Raw genomic sequence first — 25,616 nt, forward strand, 5'->3', positions numbered from 1 at the left:
CTCAGTCCTCGACCTCATATTCTAACACTACCAAGGGTGTTGCACCTTCTGCGCCCTTATGGGTTGGGTTAGTAATGTGCTTTGTATGATTTTATGGTGATAAGAGTGTCGTGCCTCTCTCAAGTTAGGACAGCTCTTGTGAAGGAGCGCCTCTGTCCTTTTGCAACATAGTGAAATCTGCTTCTAGTAGTCATCCTTTGGGGTCATCTCCTCCCTCCTTTCATGAGATTCTAAACCCTATCATTGGCTCCCATTCCTATGGGGTGCATGTTCTTGAAGCTCCTTTGATTGAGGTCCCTTTAGTGGTTGAGGCTCTAAGTGAGGCAATTCTTTTCTCAGAAGCTAGATTGATTTGTGAGTTCAATGGTTTGTGTCAAGACTCATAGATCTCAATTCTTGGATTTATGAGCAATGTAAACCCTTAATCTTTGATGATTTAAATATTTACCCTCTAGTAAGAGGTTTATTTATTGTAGTATTTCACATAATTGAAGATTGGGTGCTGATTTTTTATTATGGTATGTGGTGTTGGGGCAATGTAGGGCCCTCTTTATAGCCTTAGTTCCACTCCTTCAACCCTCTTTCGACATCAATATCAACTACGCCAGTTTGGATAAGCCTCCCCAAACTTCCTTTCTTGCTTCTTTTACTGAAACTGGTAATGCATTAGGCAGATTCTATTATTGAAGAGAAGATAGAAAATATTACCTGAAGTCCATATATGCTCGCATTTGTGTGGAAATGGATCTCAACAAAGGATTTCCTATTGAAATTAAGTTAACAGGTTGGTAATTATGGGTGAAAAAACTAGATTATGGAAACATTTATTTTCTTTGTAGAGCTTGTTATGAAACTAGGCATTCTCTCGAAATTTGTACCAAAGATGGGAAGAACAAAGGAAAGAAAATCAACGGAAAACCAAGATGGAGCGATGGTGTCAATTTCAATCATTAGACAATGTCTAAGGAGGATCCCCCTCCAGCTCTTCACAATGAGATCAATTTGCAAAAAGGAATAAAATTTTCAAAGACCAAGTTTGATCCTCCTAAAGATCAAGAAGTTTCAACTCTAAAACAGGTTAAGATAAAAAAGGCTCCCTTTTGGGTTTATCAGAAAGAGTGAAATGGTTAGTAGAGGTCACTCAAAGAATGATGGCAATGGTTAGTAGCGGTCACTCAAAGAATGATGGCAATAATGCAGAGGTTTTTGACACCACGGTAAAAGCTATTAATCCAAATGCTTCCTTGGAGAAATATATTGAAATAAAGAATTTCAGGGCTCACCATGAAATTTTGGACAAGGGTAAAACCAATACTCCAAATTTAAAAACCTTTGGATGTGATCCTCCATAAATGAAAATTGAAAAGGCTCCCTTTTGGGTTCATCAGAAAGAAGATCCTTCTTTAGGTCAAAAGAGTGAAATGGTTAGTAGAGGTCACTCAAAGAATGATGGTAGGTCTATGCCTGGGTCCAAGTGGGGTAAAAGGTAAAAGCAATTCTCAAAGGATAACAATAAGTCATTCAAAGCTAAAATGATTCTAAGCTAAGAATGAGTTGCAAATATATTTGGATTTTAGGGGTTTTTTGGAAATAATTTAGTTGGAATGGGAACAAATTTCTTGTTTAGAGGGTTTCATTTGGATTTTAAGGGTTTTTTGGAAATTTTTTTAGTTGGAATGAAAACAAATTTCTTATTTAGAAGATTTCTCTTATAAGGTTTTAGGTTAATCCTTCTTGTTCTAACACAAGGAATTTTAATATTTCTTATTTTGAGAAAAATTGTAACAATTTTGAAAATAATAATAATTATATTGTTCGCTAAAATTATAATTTATATATATATTTTATTTCAAAAAAATAATTTTGAAATAAACAAATTATATAAGGAATAATTTTGTGATGTATGAATATATTTTTATTTAATTAAAATTTTGATTGGTTTTTAAAAATATAAATCAATCGAGAATAATAAAATCTTCAATTATTTTATTTATGTTTAAATTTTAAGTTGGGAAAAATATTGTTAAATTCGGTCAAATTCCAATCCTAATTGACAATTTCTACGCATTTTTTTCGAATGTGTAACCTTAAAAGGTCTAAGTTACCATTCGTAGCGTACTCTGACGCAACGTCATTCCATCCTCGACGATGCCAACGTTTATTGATCATTTCCTTTGGGATTTGGGATGACAGCACGAACTTGGCCCGTTATAGGACGTTATCATTTTGGGGCAGAGAATGAAATACAGGTGTCAAATTTCTAAATTTTTCCAAACAAGCCCTACTGTGTTCTGCGTTTTTATCATTGAATTCGTACCTGTGCTAATTTTGGAAGGACGTTTTTGAAGAGAAGGTACCCAATCATGAAACGACACGTGGGCGTACCGACTCTGGTACCCCAGTCTCGGGCAGGCATCGGACGCTGCCCGGAATTAAGCCCAACGGCCCTTCCTGTTCTTTGCTTTTCGTCGATTTCTTTTTCTCGTTGCTATAATGAAAGCGCTTTTTGTGATTGCAGCAGCCATTTTAAACCCTATTTCGCCATCTTTTGGACTGATGGGATTTTCCTTTTGGGCTGTAGCTTAATTTCTTGAAGCTTTCTTGAAGCTAAAATATGGACGAGCAATCCTCATTGCAACACATGCCAATACAATATTACGGTGCAGTGCCTTGTACCCCTCGGCAGATTCTGCAACCCCTTGCTCATGGAACATTTCAGCAGCCTCCCAGTTCTCCCTATGCTAATGCACCTGCTTTAACTTTATCTGCCCGGCTGAATCAATTCATGGCGTACCACCACCAAAAGCAGCAGGAGGAAGTTGAGATTTGTTGGGCCAACCAGATGCAGGAATTCGAGCAAGCTATCAATTTCAGAAATCACAGCCTCCCTCTGGCGAGAATCAAGAAAATAATGAAGTCAGACGAGCATGTGAGGATGATATCTGCAGAGGCTCCGGTTCTGTTTGCCAAGGCGTGCGAGATGTTCATCACTGAACTTACTCTCAGAGCCTGGAATAACACTGAAGAAACCAAGAGACGGATTCTGCATAAAAACGATATAGCTGCGGCAATTACCAGAACTGATATATTCGACTTTTTGATCGATATTCTGCCTAGGGACGTTTCGAAGGAGAATCAGGTTATTACTATTGGAATCCCTATATCTTCTCTCTCAGTTGGAAGCAGCAGTTATAATGCTGGTGTTGCTAATTCTTTCCACCGTTATTATTCACCCAACCAGCACTATGCCCCTCATGGAGTTACTGTTGGGGAACCCATGCATTCCGCTACTTACACGCAGCAGCCACGGTCTCCTGTGGATTATGTGCAGAACCTGTTGCAATGGGGACACATGTCAAGGCCACGGAATTCCGGTTAAGAGCATGGCCTGATAATGTGTTCGTTCATGGCCGCATGCTTTTTTCTCTGTAATTCAGAAATAGCTCTTCGTTTTTCTGCCTCCTGATCTTTGTTCTCTTTCTGTTTCAAGACTACTACACGAATGTCCTTTTTCATGAATTCTATGCGGTCCTCTGCACTGCAAATATCTTGTCCTTTTGCAGCGAAGGCGCAGATTTATATTTGCTTCAGTTAGGTTTTCCGTACTATTCCTGTAACTGAATCGGGTTGCTATGATATATGGAATATTTTATTGCTCTCACTGAACGTCTAGTTGTAAATTTAGCTAAGATCTCATCCATGTGGAACAGCTTATTCATTTTTAATGAGGTAACGGTACGAATGTGGCAGTAGCTAGGTCCATTAACAAAATCTACATGTTATTCAGAGGAATCCAGGTAAATAATGGCTTAAATTCAAATGTGTTATAACATGATATTCGAACACGGGTAAGAAGGAAAAGACTATGTCATGAAATGAGATTCGAACCCGCGTAAGAAGGAAGAGACCATCACTCGCTTGACTGGAATATCTTACTCAGAATTTCTTTATTATTTCTTGCGCTCTAGGTTTCCGTTATGAAATGTCTACTAATTTTCCTTTCTTAAATGTAAATGCAGTTATGGAATAACTTCTTCTCTCCTTTCTGTGTGATAAAGGAAGAGGTCGTTAAAACTGTAAAATCTAACCTGAGTTGCTGTCTTATGGAGACAGAGATCTGTTCAAACTATGAGATCCGTTCTAACTTGAGCAGTCGATCACGCTTGGGCTAACCCTGGTTACCCATGTATAAGTATTTTGGACTCCTGTTGGCAGGCAGGGTGAAGACTTCACAGCCATTTTTGATTCCGAATTCTTTTATTGTTACTTTGTCTGTTTGGATTTTATCCATGTGCTTTGCTTATGTTTAGTACAAAATTTGAATGTTTAAGTTTGTATTTATGATGTATTAATCTATACATTATTAATTTATTTGTTCATAGCAAAGCCTATGAAAAACAATTTGATTTAATAAAAGTAACTGAATCGAACTCTATTTCAAGATGCGTTGGTTAATGCTGTTATGAATGTATTCTTCGAAGGTTACTTATGGTCAAAGTTTTGTTTATAAAATCTAAGAAACTTAGAAAATAGTGAATAGAGAAATGTTATTTTATTGGTTAAAAATATGTGTTTTTTAACCAAAAAAATTTGTTAGCAAGTTTTTCCATATATTTTTAAAACTTTTAATGTGGGTCTATTCATATAGAGTGGTACTCATTAGAGGTAGAATTTAATTATGTATCCCAGAGACAAGTTGAAAATGCAATAATAAAATAGTTTCTTTTATTTTTCTTCAAAAATTTATAACTTTTGTTTTTTCATTTTAACTAATATTTTATTATTTTTCTTAGGAGGCCATTTTAGACCTCAAAATTCTCCTAATGAATCTTTTATATGACTTTTTTTGGTACATTTTTAGACATTTTTACTGATTGAAAAACATTAAATCTAGGAATTTTATGTGAAACAAAGTATAATCCAAGATTTTCATATGCGTAGATTGTTAAATAGTTATGACAAACCATTTAGTGGAACATATAAACAATGTAGATTGTTAAATAGTTATGACAAACCATTTAGGGGAACATATAAACAATGTATATGTTAGATGGTATAAAAGTGATTTTTTATTACTGTGGATAGCTCATATATCAACCATGAAAAATCTACAAAGTGAGAAAGATGTTAAGGGTTGAGAGAGATGAACCAACACATTCATGGGAAGAATGAAGAGCTAGGGAAGAAAGTACAACAATTGGTAGAAAAAGTGAAGTAGTGAAATCCAAAATGGAAAACCATACTTAATTTTTCATTAATTCTATGGGGAAGGTATGAAAGTGTAGAATGCAATTTATGGGAAGAGGAGAATCTATTTTTAGTGAAATAAACCATATGAATGAAGAGAATGGCCAAGGTAAGGAAATAGTGCAAAGCAAATAGAACAAGCTCAAAGAAATTGTCAAAGAAGTGAAGAGGAGAGGAGATATAATCGTTCCATCTTTTCATGGGATGCACAAACCTTGATTGAGATAAGCATGGTAAGAACATATCTAAAATGCCTCACTCAATCTAAAACAATAAAGGATCTCCTTGGTAGTTTTGAATTACACACAAAATGTATAGGTTTGATATTCTCGAAAATGATTTCATATAATTGTGGTTCACTTGATAAGGAAGGTAAGGGAATTATAAATTCCTTAAAGTCTATGGTAATGCATTATGGAGAATGGATTACTCATTTAATTTAGGTCAACAAAGGATTCTTTTGGTAGTTTTGAATTATGCATCAAATGGATAGGTTTAATTTCATTCGAAACAATGGCATAAAATGGTGGATGACATGGTAAAGAAGGTCAAGGAATTATAAATACCCTAAAGGTTGTGATAAGGTATTGTCTATGATGGATTCTTGGAGAGAAAATATTAGATTTAATATTGATTAAATCTTCTAATGTTGAGAAGATTATTGATGCAACGTTCCTCCCTTTCTTTCATACCATATTGTAGATCGCATGTTATGTTCATAGATTCTATTATAAGTAAGTATTGTTGGAAATAATACTGAGAGGGCGGGTGAATCAGTATTATCTAATTCTTTTAATAAATCTTCTTTATTTGTTCTTTGAATTATATTTGCATGTCAGTACCATAAAATAATGAGCATGAACAAAGAAAACAGATAGTCACACCAAAGAACACAAGATGTAAGGTGGAAACCCAATGTGGGTGAAAACCACCTGCTGCAATATGTCTCTATCTTCTTTCAAATTAGAAACTCCTTTTACAATGGTTTTGTACTGGTGTAGTCCTTTACCAGTACGCAGGCTGCAACCTGCAGAGAGCTACAACTCTCTCTCGTTTTCCAGTCTCTCCTGGAAGGGAGCTACAACCCTACTTCTTTTCTTACAAGGACCACTTTTCATAAATTTTCAAACTGGATCCATAAGCATCAAATGATCATCAAGTATAAGAGAATCACCCTGTCAACTGTAGTAACCAGATCAACAATAATAGGACCAAACCCAGAACACAACAATGATAAACAAAGATTTTAAGAGAAGTAAGCACCCTGCTCAACTGCTCGCCTGCTTACGTAAGCACCCTGCTCAACTGCTTGCCTGCTTACAGTACTCACCCTGCTCAACTGCTTGCCTGCTTACAGTACGCACCCTGCTCAACTGCTCGCCTGCTTACGTACGCACCCTGCTCAACTGCTCGCCTGCGTACCTCGCTCTGAGTCCATTGAACTGCATGCGGACCTCCGCACCTGCAAACCTTCTGTGCCTGCGTACCGGCGCACCTGCGACCCTTCTGTGCCTGCGTACCGGCGCACCTGAAACCCTTCTGTGCCTGCATACCGGCGCACCTGAAACCCTTCTGTGCCTGCGTACTGGCGCACCTGAAACCCTTCTGTGCCTGCGTACCGGCGCACCTGAAACCCTTCTGTGCCTGCGTACCGGCGCACCTGAAATGCTTCGTTCCTGCGTATGTACGCACTTTTCTCTCACTGTACCTGCGTACCTTCGGGTATAGATGATTTCAAGACTTCAGAAATAACCCAGACAGTCAGATCTACAGATCTGAATATGCGCCGAAGAGATCTCGGTCCATCAGTAGATTCGCCTTATTTAGATCTAGACCAGATCTAGCCCTCATAAGATATTCAACCAAAAACTTGCTCAAGCCAAATGATCTCCTTTGCTTTATATAGGAAAGCTCTTCCTTAAATCATGGATCAATACCACGAGCCGACACCATAATAACACAATACCGTCGGCTAAATACCAAGAGTAAAACATAAGAAAACCCCACATGTGAATTTCTTTGCCTTGAAATGTGTGCACTGGGGGTACGCACCTCCTGAACGGGATAACTGCGGGTATGTACGCACTTTATGTAACACTGACCTGCGTGTACGCACCTTATGTAAAGTGTACCTGCGTACCCCTTATTTTCTTCAATATTTGATAGTTGATCATCAATCTCTGCTGCTGACTTGAAGTACTGTGATCTATCACCTGAATGGGTTGCCATCAAGGACAACACTTTAGCCATAATGCCAACAATCTCCCCCTTTGGACTTGATGGCAACCTCAAAACTTCAGCTTCATTCTCCCCCTTTGACATCAAGGGCAAAGGGTTATGCTCCCCCGAAGAACATGCTCCCCCTGAATATGAACCAGATCTGCAACGAAGAACCATAATCCACCATGAAAGAGATAGAGACATATTGCAGCTACTTCCAAGATCTCCTTCTGCACATCCTCCATAATGCCAACAATGCATTATATGCTCCCCCTGAACCTGTACCATCAATCAGAAGAGGTTCAGCAATAAGATGATGGATCAACAACCCCCAGCTTTTGCCTGAGGTATTCAAAAGTGTCCCTGGGCAATGGTTTGGTGAGAATATCAGCAACTTGTTCCTTAGAAGGAACATACTCCAACTTGACCTTCTGTTCAAGCACTTGTTCCCAGAGAAAATGATACTTGATTGGTATGTGCTTGGTTTTTGAATGCATAACAGGATTCTTTGAGATGCTGATTGCACTTGTGTTATCACATAAGATGGGGATTGGTGGTGTACAAGTGATTTGAAAATCCTGCAAAGTCTGCATCATCCAAAGGAGTTGGGTGCAACAAGATGCAACAGCAACATATTCCGCTTCAGCTGTAGACAAGGCAATCGAACTATGTTTCTTGCTGAACCAAGATACCAGTCTGGAACCCATAAAGAACGCACCACCACTTGTGCTTTTCCTGTCATCCACGCTTCCGGCCCAATCTGCATCTGTATAAGCATGAAGTGTAAGATCTGTATCTCTAGGATACCATAAGCCATAATTTTGAGTCCCTTGAAGATATTTGAAAATTCTCTTCACTGCCTGAAGATGAGTCTCCTTCGGATTTGACTGAAATCTTCCAACTATTCCAACTGCATGCATGATGTCCGGTCGGGTACCTGTCAAATAAAGTAAACTTCCAATCATAGATCTGTAGGTTGGTTGATGTACTGCTGCAGATTCATCATTTGCACTGAGGCTACATCCTGTGACCATGGGTGTACATACTGGTTTTGCATCTTCCATACCATATTTCTTCAAAATCTGTTTGAGGTACTTGGTTTGAGATAAAAGGATTCCTCCTTCTTTTTGTTGGATTTGCAAACCAAGGAAATATGTCAGTTCTCCTAGCAAGGACATTTCAAATTCTTTCTGCATGACCAAGGCAAAGCTTTGACTCATAGCTTCTTCATTGCTCCCAAAAATAATGTCATCTACATACACAACAAGTATTAGAAATTTGTCATTTTCAACTTTTATATAAAGATTGCTATCTGCTGATCCTTTTGAAAAGCCTTGTTGATGAAGATATTTGTCCAAACGGTAGTACCAAGCCCTTGGAGCTTGTTTGAGACCATAGAGAGCCTTTTTCAATCTGCATACAAGATTTGGATCATTTCCAAGAATGAACCCATCTGGTTGTTCAATGTACACTTCTTCTTCCAAGTCTCCATTCAGAAAGGTTGATTTCACGTCCATTTGAAATACTTTGAAGTTTTGAAAACTTGAGAGAGCAAGGAACATTCGGATGGCCTCAAGTCTTGCAACAGGAGCAAAGGTTTCTTCAAAGTCTATTCCTTCTTGCTGCGCATACCCTTTACAAACAAGTCTGGCTTTGTTTCTAATTACTTCTCCATTTTCATTCAATTTATTTTTGAAGACCCATTTTGTTCCGATAACATTCTTATCTTTTGGTCTAGGAACCAGCTCCCAAGTGTTGTTCTTTTCGATCTTCTCAAGTTCTTCATCCATTGCTTTCACCCAACATTCATCTTTGCATGCCTCTTTCACATTTTGTGGTTCAGTAGAGGAGAGTAATGCCAAATAGCTTGAAGCTTCTGCAACTGTTCTTCTTGTTTGTACACTTGCTTCTTTCTGCCCCATAATCTGAGATTCTGGATGATTCTTCTGAACATATCTGGATGGAGTCTTTTCTTCTATTCTTGTTTGCTCCTCTGGTTCTTCTTGAGGTTCTTCTTGAGGTTCTTCTTCTTCATCATTCTGTCGTTGGGGGTAGCCTTCATCTTCTTCGATGTCTTCATGATGTACTTGCCTAGGAATGTATCCCTTCTCATCAACTACTACATCAATGCTGTCAACAATTCTGCCAAGTCTTTTATTGTAGCATTTGTATGCTTTGCTATGTGGAGAGTAACCAAGAAGAATGCCTTCATCTGCTCTAGGTTCAAGCTTGCCAAGCTGCTCATCAGTATTCTTGATATAGCATTTGCTCCCAAAGATTTTGAAGTGCTTTACCGAAGGAGTCCTACCACTCCAGAGCTCATGAGGAGTTTGAGTGTTGTTCACCCGGACATTTGTTTTGTTGAGAATAACAACTGCAGCATGTGCAGCTTCACCCCAGAAAGTTGCGGGAGTTCCTGACTCATCAGCATAGCACGAGCCATTTGTTGGACTGTTCTGTTCATTCTTTCCACAACTCCATTTTGCTGAGGAGTTCTTGCTGTAGAGAATTCTCTTCTTATCCCATGTTCTTCACAGAAATCGAAAAATTCATTTGAAGTAAATTCCCCACCTCTGTCGGATCTGAGGCACTTAATTTTGTGACCTGATTCATTTTCAACCAAGGCTTTGAAGGATTTGAATTTTTCGAATGCTTCATCTTTGTGCTTCATAAGTCCTAACCAGACAAACCTGGAGAAATCGTCAATGAATAATATCAAGTATTCTTCTCCTCGAGGTGTTCTTTTCCTGAAAGGTCCGCATGTATCTGTATGTACTAGATCAAGAGGCATGCTAGCTGATCCTTCTTTCTCTGGAAAGTTAGTTCTGGTTTGTTTTCCAAACTGACATGATTTGCATATGGTGTTGTCAGGAATTTTGATATCTGGAAGGTCGCGAACTGCCTGATATTTGCATGCTTTCCTTATTTGTGAAAAGCTTAGATGTCCCAACCTTCGATGCCATAACCAGTGCTCATCATCCTTGCTCAGATAGCATTGTTGTTGTCCTTCTTCAAATATGTACAGATTATTTGGAGTTCTTTTGCCTTTGATCACTGTTTTACCTGTATCAAGATCACGAACAAGACATCCATTTGATCTGAATATAACCTCGGTTCTTTGATCACACATCTGGCTGACACTTAGAAGATTATGCTTCAATCCATCAACATACAAAACATTTCCAGCCTTGACCTTTTCTTTTAACTGAGCAATGCCTTTTCCTTTTATAGTTGCAGGAGTATCATTTCCAAAAGAGACTTTCTTTCCCTTTTCTAGAGTAGAATAAGACTCAAGTTTTTCTTTATCACCTGTCATATGCTTCGAACATCCACTGTCAATGTACCATAGATTTTCCTGTCCCTCTGCATACAATGCTATCCCACATCTTTCTGTTTGAGGTTCCTTTATTCTCCATGTTTTGGTGCTTAAGGCTTGTTCCTTTTTCTGCTGAAACCTGCTCCTGCATTCAGAGTCTTCATGACCAAAGTTATTGCAAATAGAACATTCAACTTCATTTTCAAGAACCGAAAAGTTGTTATAGGTCCTTTATGTAATCCCCGTCATACTTCTTTGTTTTTGAGCTTCCCTAGTCATGATCGTTTTATATGCAACACATTGAGCTGCTTTGTGACCAAAGTTATGGCAAGAAAAGCATTGTCCATTGAAGAAACTTCTGCGGTTATCGAATCTACCAGCCAATTGATTGTAATTTCTATTGTCATCTATTCTTGAACCAAATTGAGAAGATTTTACCTGTGGCTGGTTGTAGCTTTTGTTCACCCTTAAGATGGATTGCCCCTGATAGTTTCTGTTTGTAATTCGTCCTTGCTTTACCTGATGATCTTCATTGTGCTTTTGCTCATTTCTTCTTGCTGCATCAAGATAACTTTTTGAGGTGGATGCTTGAGAAGTTTCTCCATTATAGCCCAGACCTGTCTTGTTTAGTGGAGACCGCTGCACATTGATAATCTCATCCAAAGTTTCAGATCCTTTGACAAACTTGAGATTAATAGCTTTTGTTTTCTCAATCTCTTTTCTAAGACCAACAATTTCACCTTCTAATTTTTCAAGATGTTTTTCCTTTTCATCAATTTGAAATTGTAGAGTATCAATGATCATGTTCTTTTCTTCTATACATCTCTTGAGTCTAGTAATTTCATCATAAAGGTTATCCACATTTATAGCATCCATATAATCATCATCTTCAAATGCCATTAACAACTTATATTCATTACCTTGTTCATCTTCATCACTGTTTGATAGACCATCACTATCTTCATGAGTGTAGTAGCTTTTCTTATTTGCATTCTGTTTCTTGTTCCATCTAGCAGGTTCCTTTCCTTTATCCTTATAAGTACATTTTGCAGCATAATGACCTACTCTTCCACAAGCAAAGCATTTAAAAGGTAACTTACCTCTGAACCTTCCAGAACCCCTTTGAAGATTTCTGACAAAATTTGATTCTTCTTCCTCTTCTTCTGGGACGTGGCTCGCTTCATAATAATCTCCTTTGCCTGACGCCTTGAAAGCAGCTTCTCTTCTGTCTGATGGACCTCCCTTTCTCATTTCATAAGCAGTTAGAATTCCATGTAGCTGAGACATAGTAAGAATTCGTAGATTTTCCTTTTCTTCTATTGCAGATACTTTAGATTCAAACTTGGGGGACAATGATCTTAGAACCTTTTCAACCACAATAGCCTCTTTTATTTCTTCACCCAAATTTTTCATACAGTTAACAACCTCATCTACCCGAAGAAAATAGTTAGCCACACTTTCATCATTATACATTTTGAGAGTCTCATACTGAATTCTGAGAGTTTGAAGTTTACCACGCTTTACCTGTTCATCTCCTTCATAGCTCGTGACAATTTTGTCCCATATCTCTTTTGCGGATTTATAGTGCATTACCTTCATGAATTCTGATTGAGATATACATCCTAATAGAGTACTGACTGCTTTCGCATTTGTTTCATACTTCTTTTTCTCGGCTGCATCTGTAGGAGTAGCTGAAGGAAAAGCGTAGCCTGTCTCTACAATGTCCCAAACTTCTGTACCAAGAGATTGAAGATAGGCAGTAACTCTTACCTTCCAATAATTGAAGTTTGTCCCATCAAAAACCGGTGGCCTGATTGATGCTTCTCTCTCGTAGTTGCTCATGATGAACGATCTACCTTCAAGCGATCAAGCTTCTCTGAAGGACCTGCTCTGATACCAATTGTTGGAAATAATACTGAGAGGGGGGGTGAATCAGTATTATCTAATTCTTTTAATAAATCTTCTTTATTTGTTCTTTGAATTATTTTTGCATGTCAGTACCATAAAATAATGAGCATGAACAAAGAAAACAGATAGTCACACCAAAGAACACAAGATGTAAGGTGGAAACCCAATGTGGGTGAAAACCACCTGCTGCAATATGTCTCTATCTTCTTTCAAATTAGAAACTCCTTTTACAATGGTTTTGTACTGGTGCAGTCCTTTACCAGTACGCAGGCTGCAACCTGCAGAGAGCTACAACTCTCTCTCGTTTTCCAGTCTCTCCTGGAAGGGAGCTACAACCCCCTACTTCTTTTCTTACAAGCACCACTTTTCATAAATTTTCAAACTGGATCCATAAGCATCAAATGATCATCAAGTATAAGAGAATCACCCAGTCAACTGTAGTAACCAGATCAACAATAATAGGACCAAACCCAGAACACAGCAATGATAAACAAAGATTTTAAGAGAAGTAAGCACCCTGCTCAACTGCTCGCCTGCTTACGTAAGCACCCTGCTCAACTGCTTGCCTGCTTACAGTACTCACCCTGCTCAACTGCTTGCCTGCTTACAGTACGCACCCTGCTCAACTGCTCGCATACTTACGTATGCACCCTGCTCAACTGCTCACCTGCGTACCTCGCTCTGAGTCCATTGAACTGCCTGCGGACCTCCGCACCTGCAAACCTTCTGTGCCTGCGTACCGGCGCACCTGCAACCCTTCTGTGCCTGCGTACCGGCGCACCTGAAACCCTTCTGTGCCTGCGTACCGGCGCACCTGAAACCCTTCTGTGCCTGCGTACCGGCGCACCTGAAACCCTTCTGTGCCTGCGTACCGACGCACCTGAAACACTTCGTTCCTGCGTATGTACGCACTTTTCTCTCACTGTACCTACGTACCTTCGGGCATAGATGATTTCAAGACTTCAGAAATAACCCAGACAGTCAGATCTACAGATCTGAATATGCGCCGAAGAGATCTCGGTCCATCAGTAGATTCGCCTTATTTAGATCTAGACCAGATCTAGCCCTCATAAGATATTCAACCAAAAACTTGCTCAAGCCAAATGATCTCCTTTGCTTTATATAGGAAAGCTCTTCCTTAAATCATGGATCAATACCACGAGCCGACACCATAATAACACAATACCGTCGGCTAAATACCAAGAGTAAAACATAAGAAAACCCCACATGTGAATTTCTTTGCCTTGAAATGTGTGCACTGGGGATACGTACCTCCTGAACGGGATAACTGCGGGTATGTACGCACTTTATGTAACACTGACCTGCGTGTACGCACCTTATGTAAAGTGTACCTGCGTACCCCTTATTTTCTTCAATATTTGATAGCTGATCATCAATCTCTGTTGCTGACTTGAAGTACTGTGATCTATCACCTGAATGGGTTGCCATCAAGGACAACACTTTAGCCATAAGGCATAAAATGGTGGATGACATGGTAAAGAAGGTCAAGGAATTATAAATACCCTAAAGGTTGTGATAAGGTATTGTCTAGGATGGATTCTTGGAGAGAAAATATTAGATTTAATATTGATTAAATCTTCTAATGTTGATAAGATTATTGATGCAACGTTCCTCCCTTTCTTTCATACCATATTGTAGATCGCATGTTATGTTCATAGATTCTATTATAAGTAAGTATTGGGTTAGTTTATGCCTAATTTTCACATGCGATACTTTTCATTTAACTATGTATCTTTGATTTCGTAAAACAATAGCATCACATAAAGTCATGCAAAAGTAATGCAAACTATATTGACTACAATTCTTTGAGGAAAAATCCCAAAGTATACTTCATGTACACTAGTGGATTAGACATTATTTTGTTGACTTCAAGCGTTTGATGTCCTCTAGCTTACAAAATGATAGATCATGAATGTGACTTTCAAATCCAAAGGATCCAACACCCTATTTTCCTCCTTGTCACACATTTCTTCTTTCTTTCTAGTGTGTTGTCTTACATCTAGCAAGGTTTGACAATGTTAAGGTATTACAAATCTCTCTGAATTAGTTAGAGAAATGAGAGACCAAGGATCAAAGACTGATTGACCATTTCACTTTGGCCCAAATTTTCCCAAGGTTAGTTTCTTCAAAAGCTTTGATTGTTTCTTCCTATAAGTCAAAAATATTATGAATGTACAGTTTGTATGCAAAGGTTTGATGAAATTATTACTCATATTCTTTGACGTAATTCTTATGTAAGGAAATATTATGTCATTATTATCTTAGCTACTACAATCATATATCGTGTCTCTCTTCATGTTGAGAAAAGTTATTAAGTTAGTTAGTTTTGTATCCTATATGAGTTCTCCCATGTAAATATAAAAACTCAACGTGAGCCCCACTTTTCACACCCTGCATGAAATTTAGGTGAATATCTAGAGATCCTTTGAATTATCCTCCCTTTTTTTCAATACTACATCCCCCATGCCATCATTGTGTCATTCTCTTGTGTAGATGCAAAAGTCCTCATCTACTTATACCATTACTTCCATCCTATACACATACATCCTACATGTTTTCTTGCATGCATATGTAGAGGCATGTTCTCCTTCAAAACTATTTTTTTCTATAATTAATGCCACATCTTTGGAACATCATACATGTTGTCATGTCATTTCCTAAAATCATGTGCCACGTGTCAGAGCTGCCACATCATGGTTGAATGGCCAAGAGAGTCATTGGTCATCTAATGTAAGGGTCCACATCATCACTATAACATAATCACTTCTAGCCAATATCTAGCTACCATGTGTCACTATAGGAAAGTCCATCGACCCTCGTTAAACTTCATGCAGGTTTATGTGTCATCTTCCATTCAATTTCTCATTCGATTACCAGATTCATCTAATGAGATCAAACATGCTTGAACTTTAACATTGTTAAATTTCCTACATACTCAGACACTATCTCCCATATATCTTCCCGAAGATGTGCATTATTTAACCAATTTGTTGATTTTAGGTTTTTCCCTATAGTTGGGGTCCTTCACTAATGTTGATCTTCAAATGGCCATAAATTCTCATCCACAAGGAGTTTTTCAGAGCATGATATATTGTTAGAAGTATATCAATGAGGACTATCCAACCATACTATTCATAGGCTCATTAAGACAGAATAACCTTGTGAAAAAGTCAATAAACTTTATACCACTTTTGACTTCACTTGATGAGGGTATACAAGAGATCAGGTTATCATATTGCTTCATGCATGATATTGTTGCTTCCTTAGATATCCCCTTTGACTTCAATGACACTTGTTTTCATCAATGACAACGCTATGTGCAACAATGCAACCATACTATTCATAGGCTCATTAAGACATAATAACCTTGTGAAAAAGTCAATCAACTTTATACCTATTTTGACTTCACCTTATGAGGGTATACAAGAGATCATTTTATCATATTACTTCATGCATGATATTTCTGCTTCCTTAGATATCCCCTTTTACATCAATGACACTTGTTGTCATCAATGACAACACTATGTGCAACAATGTAACACTCCTGGTAAAATTCCAATTAATAAAAGTTAAAAATAATAACCATGGTTTATGGGACACTTATTCCAAGCTAAATGTTTGGCAACAAATCCTAGTGGGTGTTCATTTGGTTTATTTTGGCTAAGGAAATGGCTAGGGCTTTGGAAAGGCAAAATGGAATCTTTGGCACAATTATTTATGAAATAATGGAAATTAGGATAAAAGGAAGGGGAAAGGTCACAGGTTGCATGTGAGGAGGAAATTGAAGGAAAATAACAAAAATAGAGGCCTAATTGATAAAAAGGCTTCTGAGGACCAGTTAGTACCTTTTTTCAATTCAACTTTGGAGCTCTCTCATTATTCTCTCTCTCTCTCTCACTCTAGGACACTTAGAGTTTTATTGGAGAAATTTGGCATTGCATCAAGAAAGGAAAAGAAGGAAAGAGGATGCAAGGAGAAAGCAAGGAAGAGAAGGATCAAGCAACTACAATAGGAATCTTTGCAGCTATTGATTTGCATGTGTGATTTCCTTGCTAGATTTGGCATGCATGGTATTGTGTGTGGTTATTTTCTATCATGGCATGGGTTTTTCCAGGTGTGACATTGTTTTCAGCCTAGACTTGCCATTTTTGGATAGCCTTGATAGATGGGTTCTCATACTTCAGTTGATTTGGATTGTCGGATGGATTCAAAGTTGAGTTCAGTGGATCTCCGAAATGAGAAACACATGGCCTAGTGGTCCTTGAATCAAAATATCAATCATGGTAAAGCCACTAGCCTAGTAACCACCAAGCCAGAATGTGGGTTGTGGTAAAGCCAAGATTGTGTGCCTCAGTGGGCCTAAGAATCCTTTCCGGTGAATGGCAAGATATATAGTAAAGCCAAGAGGTGGATTTCTCTCTATTGGGCCTAGTAGTCCCAGGATGGGATGTATAGTAAAGCCTGGAGAGTGGGTCTCCGTGTAGGGCCTAGTGATCCATGGATCAGATCGTGGATTATGGTAAAGCCTGAGAGACTAGGAGGCACTAAAATTTCTCACAGTGTAGGTGGAGAACTCCGGTAGCATCCATGCTTTTTTAGTTCTTTTGGTTAGTTATGAGTCCCACATTCATGCTTGGAATATGGCACTAGGGTGATTGAATAAAGAGAGATTCGGCTTAGCCAATCAATGGTTGGGTGGAATGTGGTAGTCCTATCCCCAGTTGGTTTCTACATTCATTAATTAGAAATTCATTCCCTTGGTTTTTCATGTGTAAATTTATTGGTTTATCTGTTGATTCTATGGCTGATGTATTCACTGGTTTATATGTGGATTCTATGGCTAATGTATTCATGGCATTTATGTTGTTATTATGCTGGCTATGTATATGTTTTTATGACAGTAGCCATGTATGGCTCTCCTCATGTTTTTACTTGTAGATGAATGAATAATCTATCTATGACCTAATAGATGATAATGCAGCAAATGATATAAGGGAGCAATGCTTCATAGCGATTCTTAGATAAGTATGAGACCACTATGAAATATGTTTTTTACACCTATAGATTACATTTTCGTGACATGTTGGACGAAATGCCTTGCCTAGATAGTAGAGGTCCAGTTAAGGACTTGTTCAAGTATTTGTATTTGCATCATTGTTCCCTTGTTATCTTTCTGTTTTGAAGGTGTCATTCAATTCTGAGCAATGACCTAGGCTCTGGGCTTGAAAAAGTGGATCAAATACTGGGGACATTGGCATAGAACTGAGCAAAATAGTCCTTGGATGCTAGCATGCCTTGTCATGAGAGTCTCCAAAGCCTCCTGGATGCTAGCAGGCCCATATCATGGGAGTGTCCAAGAGTCAAGTGGCCTAAACCCTTAGTGGGACCCAGGGGTTTGTAGAATTTCCTAAAAATTCTCTACAAATCTACCTCTAAAATCTATGTAGAAAATCTGATTGTAGATTAACTCGATAATGCAATATACCAAAGAAAAATACTATAATATACTTCTACTATAAAACTTGTGGAAGCTTAAAGATCGAGCTGAATCAGAGTTGAACACATATCACCATCAGAAGAAGAATCAATACACATGAAACACAAAAAATACTTAGGGGAAAGCCTCAACTAAAACCCCACTATCTGTATTATCATACGAGGTGGAAATATCTCAGAATTACACAAAGCTTTAGCTCTCACAGCTAGCCAGCTCTCAGTACAATCCTCCTCGATGCTCACAGGCAAACAAAGCTTCTATCAATCCTTCTCCTCTGCCCTCCAAGCACCTATTTCCTTGTGTAGTTTCTCTGGGTGATCCCACTATTACCAAGTGTAACACTGATCACTCACATTGATCTCACGCCCTGTAAAACTACGCAATCCTCAAGGAACCTTATTCCTTCTCCATGGATGAGTTTCCTTTATAGGAAAACTCATGCAAATGATAGTAAAGTGTCCCTGTCTTTAATATCAACTAGGTCTTTCACTGAATAGACATGCACATGAGTTATTTATGAGAGAATCTTTAGTTATCTGGAGTACACTAGTTTGATGCATGCATGCATTAACTGACTGAACTCACAATTAGTTCCTCAAATTGTTTGGAAATAATTTAACTGGACATAACTTAGTTAACTGAGATAACTAATTACAACTCAATTACTCATCCTTATCTCCTTAATTAAGGGATAATCTCCTTAATTTAAAGGATAACAGTTGCATGACTTCACAAAGACTTCTAGCTTGAATTTTTCCAACTAATTAATCCAAGATGAATTAATTAATTATTTTTCAAGCAGCTGGTGAGACTAAAATCGAATTTTAATTCTCAATTTTAATTCAAGGACAAACTAAAATTGGAATATTCTGAATGTTATTTTTATCATTTCTTGTTGCTATTCTCAACACTCCCTCTCAACAAGAAAGGAATTCAACTGGATCCCGATCTTGAACCTTTGGAATGTTCTACATGCAACACTTCTCTCTAGTTTTGTTGCTCCAGCAACTACAGAAACAAGAAAATATCCAACCTGAATCAATATGATGCCTCTGTCGTCAAAGTCTCTGACTACTATTGCCTCTGTAGACTAAAAACTTTGGGCTTTGTATGACTCTGCCTTTCTACACTGTTTTCAATCCTTCTCTATGTCCTTCAATGTCTGACTGCTCTAGCCTCTGTCACTTTGATATCTGACTGCATCAATCCCATTGATTCCTCCCTCTACTATGTACTTTGGGCTTCTGTAGCAAGGTAGGATCCATGAGATAAATCCTCTCAATGAACCCTGGCCAATTTTATCCTTATTGAGATTATCACTTCACATCGCCCCACCTCACAACTGGAGGTATGGCTACATGTGATCCCTCTGCCACTTGGCTCAAAATTTCCCCCTACTGGAGGTCTCTACATGAGTGGATGCCTCCACTCGGTCTCCTCTCAGCATTTCCAATTCTAGCTCGTCCATAATTGTTTGAGGCTTCTTCTGGGGTTGTACGTTGAGAGGTAATTTATCGTCCCTCTCAACCACCAAGTCTCTAACATTTTCCTTTCTCCTCAAGTCTTTACATGCATATTGAACCTCAAGAGCATACAAGTTCTGAACTCGTGAACCAATCTGTTTCACCTGTCTCGTGGTGATGTGTCTAAGGAAAACCTTTCCTTTACTGAATACAACATCATAGCCTTTGTCTTCCAACATCACGATCGATACCAAATTCTTCTTCAGTCCAGGCACATACTTCACATCTGTCAAGGTGATAAGAGCTCCATGCTCCCTCTAAAAGGCGACCGTGCCCACTCCTGAAACACTATACCTTTCATCATCACCAATCTCTATGTGCATCTTGAGGTCTTTCTCCTCTAAAGTATTGAATAAACGTCTATCGTTGGTCATGTGGAATGAGGCTCCACTGTCAAGAAACCAACCACAACCCGTCATCGATGACACTATGCATGTGATGAGGGTAAAGTCCATTTCGAACTGAGAGGCTAATGCCTCACCTTCGGAGGATCCCTTCATGGACTTCTTTGATGGGCAATTAGTCGCATAATGTCCCATCTCAATTTAAGTATAATATGAATTCCATTTTCACCTGCAACCCCTGTTGGGTGCATATAAGATGTCTTTTAGAACTTTGAAATGCCTCACATTAATTATTGACCTGGGTAAGTCTTTTTGTTTCAAGAGTGTACACAGTATGTGCAAGTGATGGAAATTGTTGGATCTACATAGAGTAATGCTCTAAAATAAATTATTGATTTCAATACAAGATTAAATGGATCAAATAATAAACTACCAAACTTGTAACTTCAAAGAAATTAAACTATTCAAGTATCAAAACTCAATCTTAATAAAAAAGATCTAATTGCAATTACAAGTCATAAGCACATCAACCAAGTGCACTATAGCGGTAACAGAGCTCTTTAAGCTGAATAGAAACAGTAATGCACCTGATCTAACCAATAATAATCTGGCTCTCGATTAGTAGGAGATAACTCTTATCTAATAATTGAATCAATCTATGATACAAATAAATGAAACTAATCAACAGAAATAAGAACTAATGCGCGAATGCACAAACTCAACACCGATGATTTATATATCAAATAGATCAATCGTAAAACTATCAAACAAAGTAATTAGACTTGCAGTAAAAAGGTAAAGATATAACACAGGGAAAATAAGTGAAATCCACCAGTGACCAGGCCCAAGCCGTTAGTGATTACTGCCAGTTACTCAAAATATCACGAACAAACTGAAACACAAATTACATATTACTCATTAACTCTGAATGTCATTACAGTAACGGTGTGTTCTTTAGAATAACACTTTGTCTCTTAGAATTACAGCAGAAGTAAAAAGGCAAAAGTTGTTCTATTCTATTTTTTTTTCCCCTCTTATAGGCAAAGAGGAAAAGAGATAACTGCGATTCCTCAGGATCAGGAGATCTTGAGGAATTCACAACCAAATGCTATTATGAGAACAATCTTTCATCCTGCGCTGATCCTTCTGATTTACTTCTCAACTGTACCACACAAGATGCGCTCTTTTCTCCTTGTTTAGCCTTTGTTGTTCAATAGATTGAACAACAATTGTCCCATTCGCTAATCTCTGCATAAAAAGAAACAAAAGTTAGTTTTGACAGCCAAATCATACGAAAAGTGATTTCGTTTACTTTCTATCAAAATTCTATCAAAATCTTATTACATCATGACACAAATGCATAAAAAGGAGGAAAAAGATAATGTGATCAAGGGTAAATTTATACCTACTGCATGACCCAACATACTCCCTTGATTCCCTTGTTTCATGACCTCATGAAAATAAGTAGTTATTATGTAATGTAGTTAAAGAGTAAGCATGAAAGACATTTTCCTTATACAACCTAAAACCGTGCTTTTATATTAAATTCGCAAAGGCTATCCCTTCATAACCGTCAGGTAAATCGTAATCAGAATAGTACCCTTCAGGAGGGTACCAAATAATAGGGTCCTAGCCAATGTGGTCCTTCCCTCAAGATAATATTACTATATGTGACAAAATGGCCTGTGGTAGTTTTAAAATTCCTGTAGCCAAACGGTTCGTTGTTCTTGACACTATTGGTGGAGACTATCCATCTCTATTTGGATGCAATTAAGGACCTTTCCTATATGGATAAGAAACACGTCCTTCCTACTTTCACAATTTCTTTATGTATAGGCCCCAGATTCTTAATTACTCCCTCCTGTTTCATGAACCTCTTGTGTCTAACAAAAATATGCAAGGGTTGAGTAGGCTCACCCCTTACCCACAAATCCAGTCCATGTTATTTCCTTTGAAAGGTGTTATAAGCCTTGGACCACTTAAGTTGGTTCACTGCGAAGGAAATGAAGGCCTGGAACTGAATGTCCCCAATAAAAGGGCTAGGATTGTTATCCACCTCCCTGTCTAATAAAAAATTATGCAAATAAAGTTCACAGAGAAGACGTTGGAATTTTATCCCATGCTCCTTACAGCATTTTATGAATTCTTCAGTTGTCTTCAATTCAACTGACTTGCCGGCCTTAATGGCTTTAATCTTCAACAGTAAATATCTTTCCAACAAAAATAGAGCATAGTTTGTAGCAAGAGATCTGCAAGATAAGACATCAGAATATAAAGAGAAAATAACATCAATCTGACCCACGACCTTATCTAGCTTGGCTTTTACTTTCTTCAGCTTTTCTTCCTCCTGCCTTGACTTAGCAAAATTTTCATCCTCAGTTATGGTCAAATCATTGAATTGCTTCTACAGCTCCTAGTACTTTTACAGAGGAACCGTCTCCTTCTTACATTACGCTAAAACATGCTGAGCCTTTACCAGATTCTCCTGTAACTCTAGAAGAATAGGATCACTGCTTTATGGAGCTTCATTGAATATTTCTTCTGTCTAGGTGCTTTTGTTGTGATAGGATAAACCCTCCATCTGAATAGCCATATCTATCAAATCTATATGAAATCTTGTTTGTGTGGCTACTATCTGAGTAAAAATAGATTCAGTCTGGGTTCCTATTGCCTTACCTTCACATACTTCTATCTATGCGGCCATAGTGACCAACTCAGGAATAATTCTTAGAGCTTCCCCATTTGCAGCGTCTTTTAATTTTCGACGCAGCTGCTTAACCATCCTCTAAAGCTTTCGGTATTTCTTCTTCCGCCTTCTTAAATTTATTTCAGCCACTTGCTTCTTCTGAGAAGCATCCTCTATAGGAATATGTTTATCAATACCCTTTGTGTCTGAGGGATCTTGGTGCTCATCTTGGCTATGTTCCACTATAACCATGTCACCTTATTGGTTATCAGATTCATGAATTATTTCTGTGTCCACTTCCTCGACCTGGTCTACAGCTTCTGGGGAAGGCAAAATTTACGTGTGACCAGAATCCTCTGTGGATTGAGACTTGTTCGGGATTTGGTCGAGTAATCCTTCAGGTTGTATATATGCGTTCAAATTTTCAAGAACCTGGGCCATCCCTTCCTCAAATTCCTGCAAGAAATCATCTCGGGAGCTCATAGGTGGTGTTTGAGAAGGCCCTGCTTCATTTTTTGGTTCACCATCATCTTGAGAAAATTATTGTGCTTCCCTTTGTTCTGGATCAGAATCCTATTCTTCCTCCTGTTCTGGTTCAGAATTGGGTTCTTCCTTCTGTTCAAGTTCAGAATTGCATTCTTCCTCCTGTTCTGGTTCATAATTGCATTCTTCCTCCTATTCAGGTTAAGAGTCATGTACAACATTTGGACTAGATGGCTCTGTTGGGCGCTCGGCGCTACCCTCAAGATATATGAAAATCCTCTCAAATGGATTTATCTTTGCAAAACGCCTACGCTTAGTAGGTCCTATTACTGTACGAGCAGTTCTTTTCCTCTTCGAAACAGGGTCCTGCTATTCAATTTCCAAGGTTGTAGAATTGTGGACTACAGGGTCTAGCCTAATCTTTGGTGGGGTTATAAAATTATCCTAAGTTAAATCTTGCTGAGAAAGACTGTGACTAACAATCAGTCTGATCATCCCATGATGTCTGACTACAGTATCAGGATGTTTAGCCCATCTTACTCTATCATCTCTATCATGCAACAATGAAGTTAAGAAAATTGACAAATTTACAGTAAGATTTTGCTTTAAAACGACTAAAAGTTTAAGTTGTCGTGGTTTTACCACATCTCGTCGACCATCACAGGTAATGTACTATTGGATGACACTCGCCAATTCGCACCATGGTTCTCCCAGAGACTATGGTTGAATGCCCTTGCCTTTTCGGGTTAGGTCTTCACTTGCATCTTTGAAAATCTCCACTATGTCATGCAAAATTACATGCTTTTCCTACCATGCTACTCCTACTCACAGCCCAGAAACCTCAGCTATCACAACTTTCGATACTATTATGCTTACACCTTTTACTGTGGAATTCCCACTCTGTAAGTGTTGTAAAAATTCAAGAGCGATTTCACTGCTAGGGGTCTGAAGCCTGGTGAAATATGAAATCCATCCCGCACACACCAGAATTTCCATGGCTCCGTCAGAAATTTCCAACACCAAGGGTTCTCGACGAACCGATTTTCCACCCATAATGCTCGAATTCTTCGAATATTTTCTCTACAATTTTCAAAGATTAACACAACAAAAAACGCATCAAAAAACAACAATTGCTTTGGTAAAATAAAAAACAAGTAGACATAACAACTAAATTTCATAGTGTCAAGCGGAATTTCCATGATAATTAATGATATTAACTCTATGACTATCATACTACCAAATGCCATTTGATCATGGGATATCATAGCAACATATCAAGTCCAGTAAGCGGAATAAATACAGCACATGCAAAGGTGTAATGGGAATCCTCCCCCTCGAAAAGAGAGGTCGCCTACAACCAAGTAGATAGGGAAAGGGTTGTTCTGATGGCAAGGCAAGGGAAAGAACAGTACAACATTAAATGAAACGGAGTACACATATAAATGATATGGCGGCAAGAGGTATGGTTATAATGAGAGCGGAGTGTGTAAAGATAGTTATGAATAAAAGATAAGACGCTTGGATTGATGATAAGTTATGCGAGAACGAAAATGACAGAAATGTGCCAAAAAGATGCTTTGCTGACGGTATTATAGCCAAGAATGATGCGATTGATCGGAAAACAATATATCATGCATAAAGGTTCAAAAACAGGGAAAAAATTAAGGAAATAACTTCTCCGATACAAGGAAAGAATAGGAAGATAGTAATATAGTAATATTTGATGATAAGATATAACTTCAATACCATAAGCAGAGCCTCTGCTGCCAGCAGGCGTCCATACCCTTGGCAGGGTTTCTCTTTAACCTATATGAGCCAGGATCCTCAATTTATAAATGGAGAGTTACAGTGATATTCTACACAAGATATCAGTGTGCTGGTGTGGTAACTAGATGACCACACTGCCATTCACTGGGATGTAGCAAAAGTGATCAGGTTGGCTCGTGATGAAACCTCCTATTCCTAAGATATTCTAGCTATCCAATGGATCATAACCCTGGTGTGGTGGCCATAGTGGGAATGTCACTTTGCTACAACCTTATGAACATGGTAGGCTAGCTCGTAATGAGACCCCCTATCCTCCATCTGATTTTTTTTTTTTGGCTAGTATTACACATTTTTATGATAAATAGAGAGAGGCTCAATACTCCTTAAGAGCAGGGATGGTGGAATAAGTTTAACATGTCAATAAAAAAAAAGTATACCCATAGTCTTATTTGTTAAATATAGAGAAGATTATAAATAGGAAGGGTGGAACCAACATGGTATTAAGATGACCAATCAGTATCAAGTACAACAGAAAGCTATGCAGCAAAGCAGTATATAAATAACTGTGTCCCTTTCTTGAAAAGAATCTATCATCAAGAAGTTG

General features: G+C 38.2%; 1 pseudogene; it reads left to right on the top strand.

The window, feature by feature from the left end:
• Positions 1 to 2,551: 2,551 nt before the first annotated feature.
• LOC149151718 (nuclear transcription factor Y subunit C-3 pseudogene) lies at positions 2,552 to 3,382 on the top strand (annotated as a pseudogene).
• The last annotated feature ends 22,234 nt before the right edge of the window (positions 3,383 to 25,616 follow it).

This window comes from Pinus tabuliformis, chromosome 9, assembly GCF_031772625.1.
Source record: "Pinus tabuliformis cultivar Carrire ecotype Pingquan chromosome 9, CPIR1, whole genome shotgun sequence".
Classification (NCBI taxonomy): Eukaryota; Viridiplantae; Streptophyta; class Pinopsida; order Pinales; family Pinaceae; genus Pinus; species Pinus tabuliformis.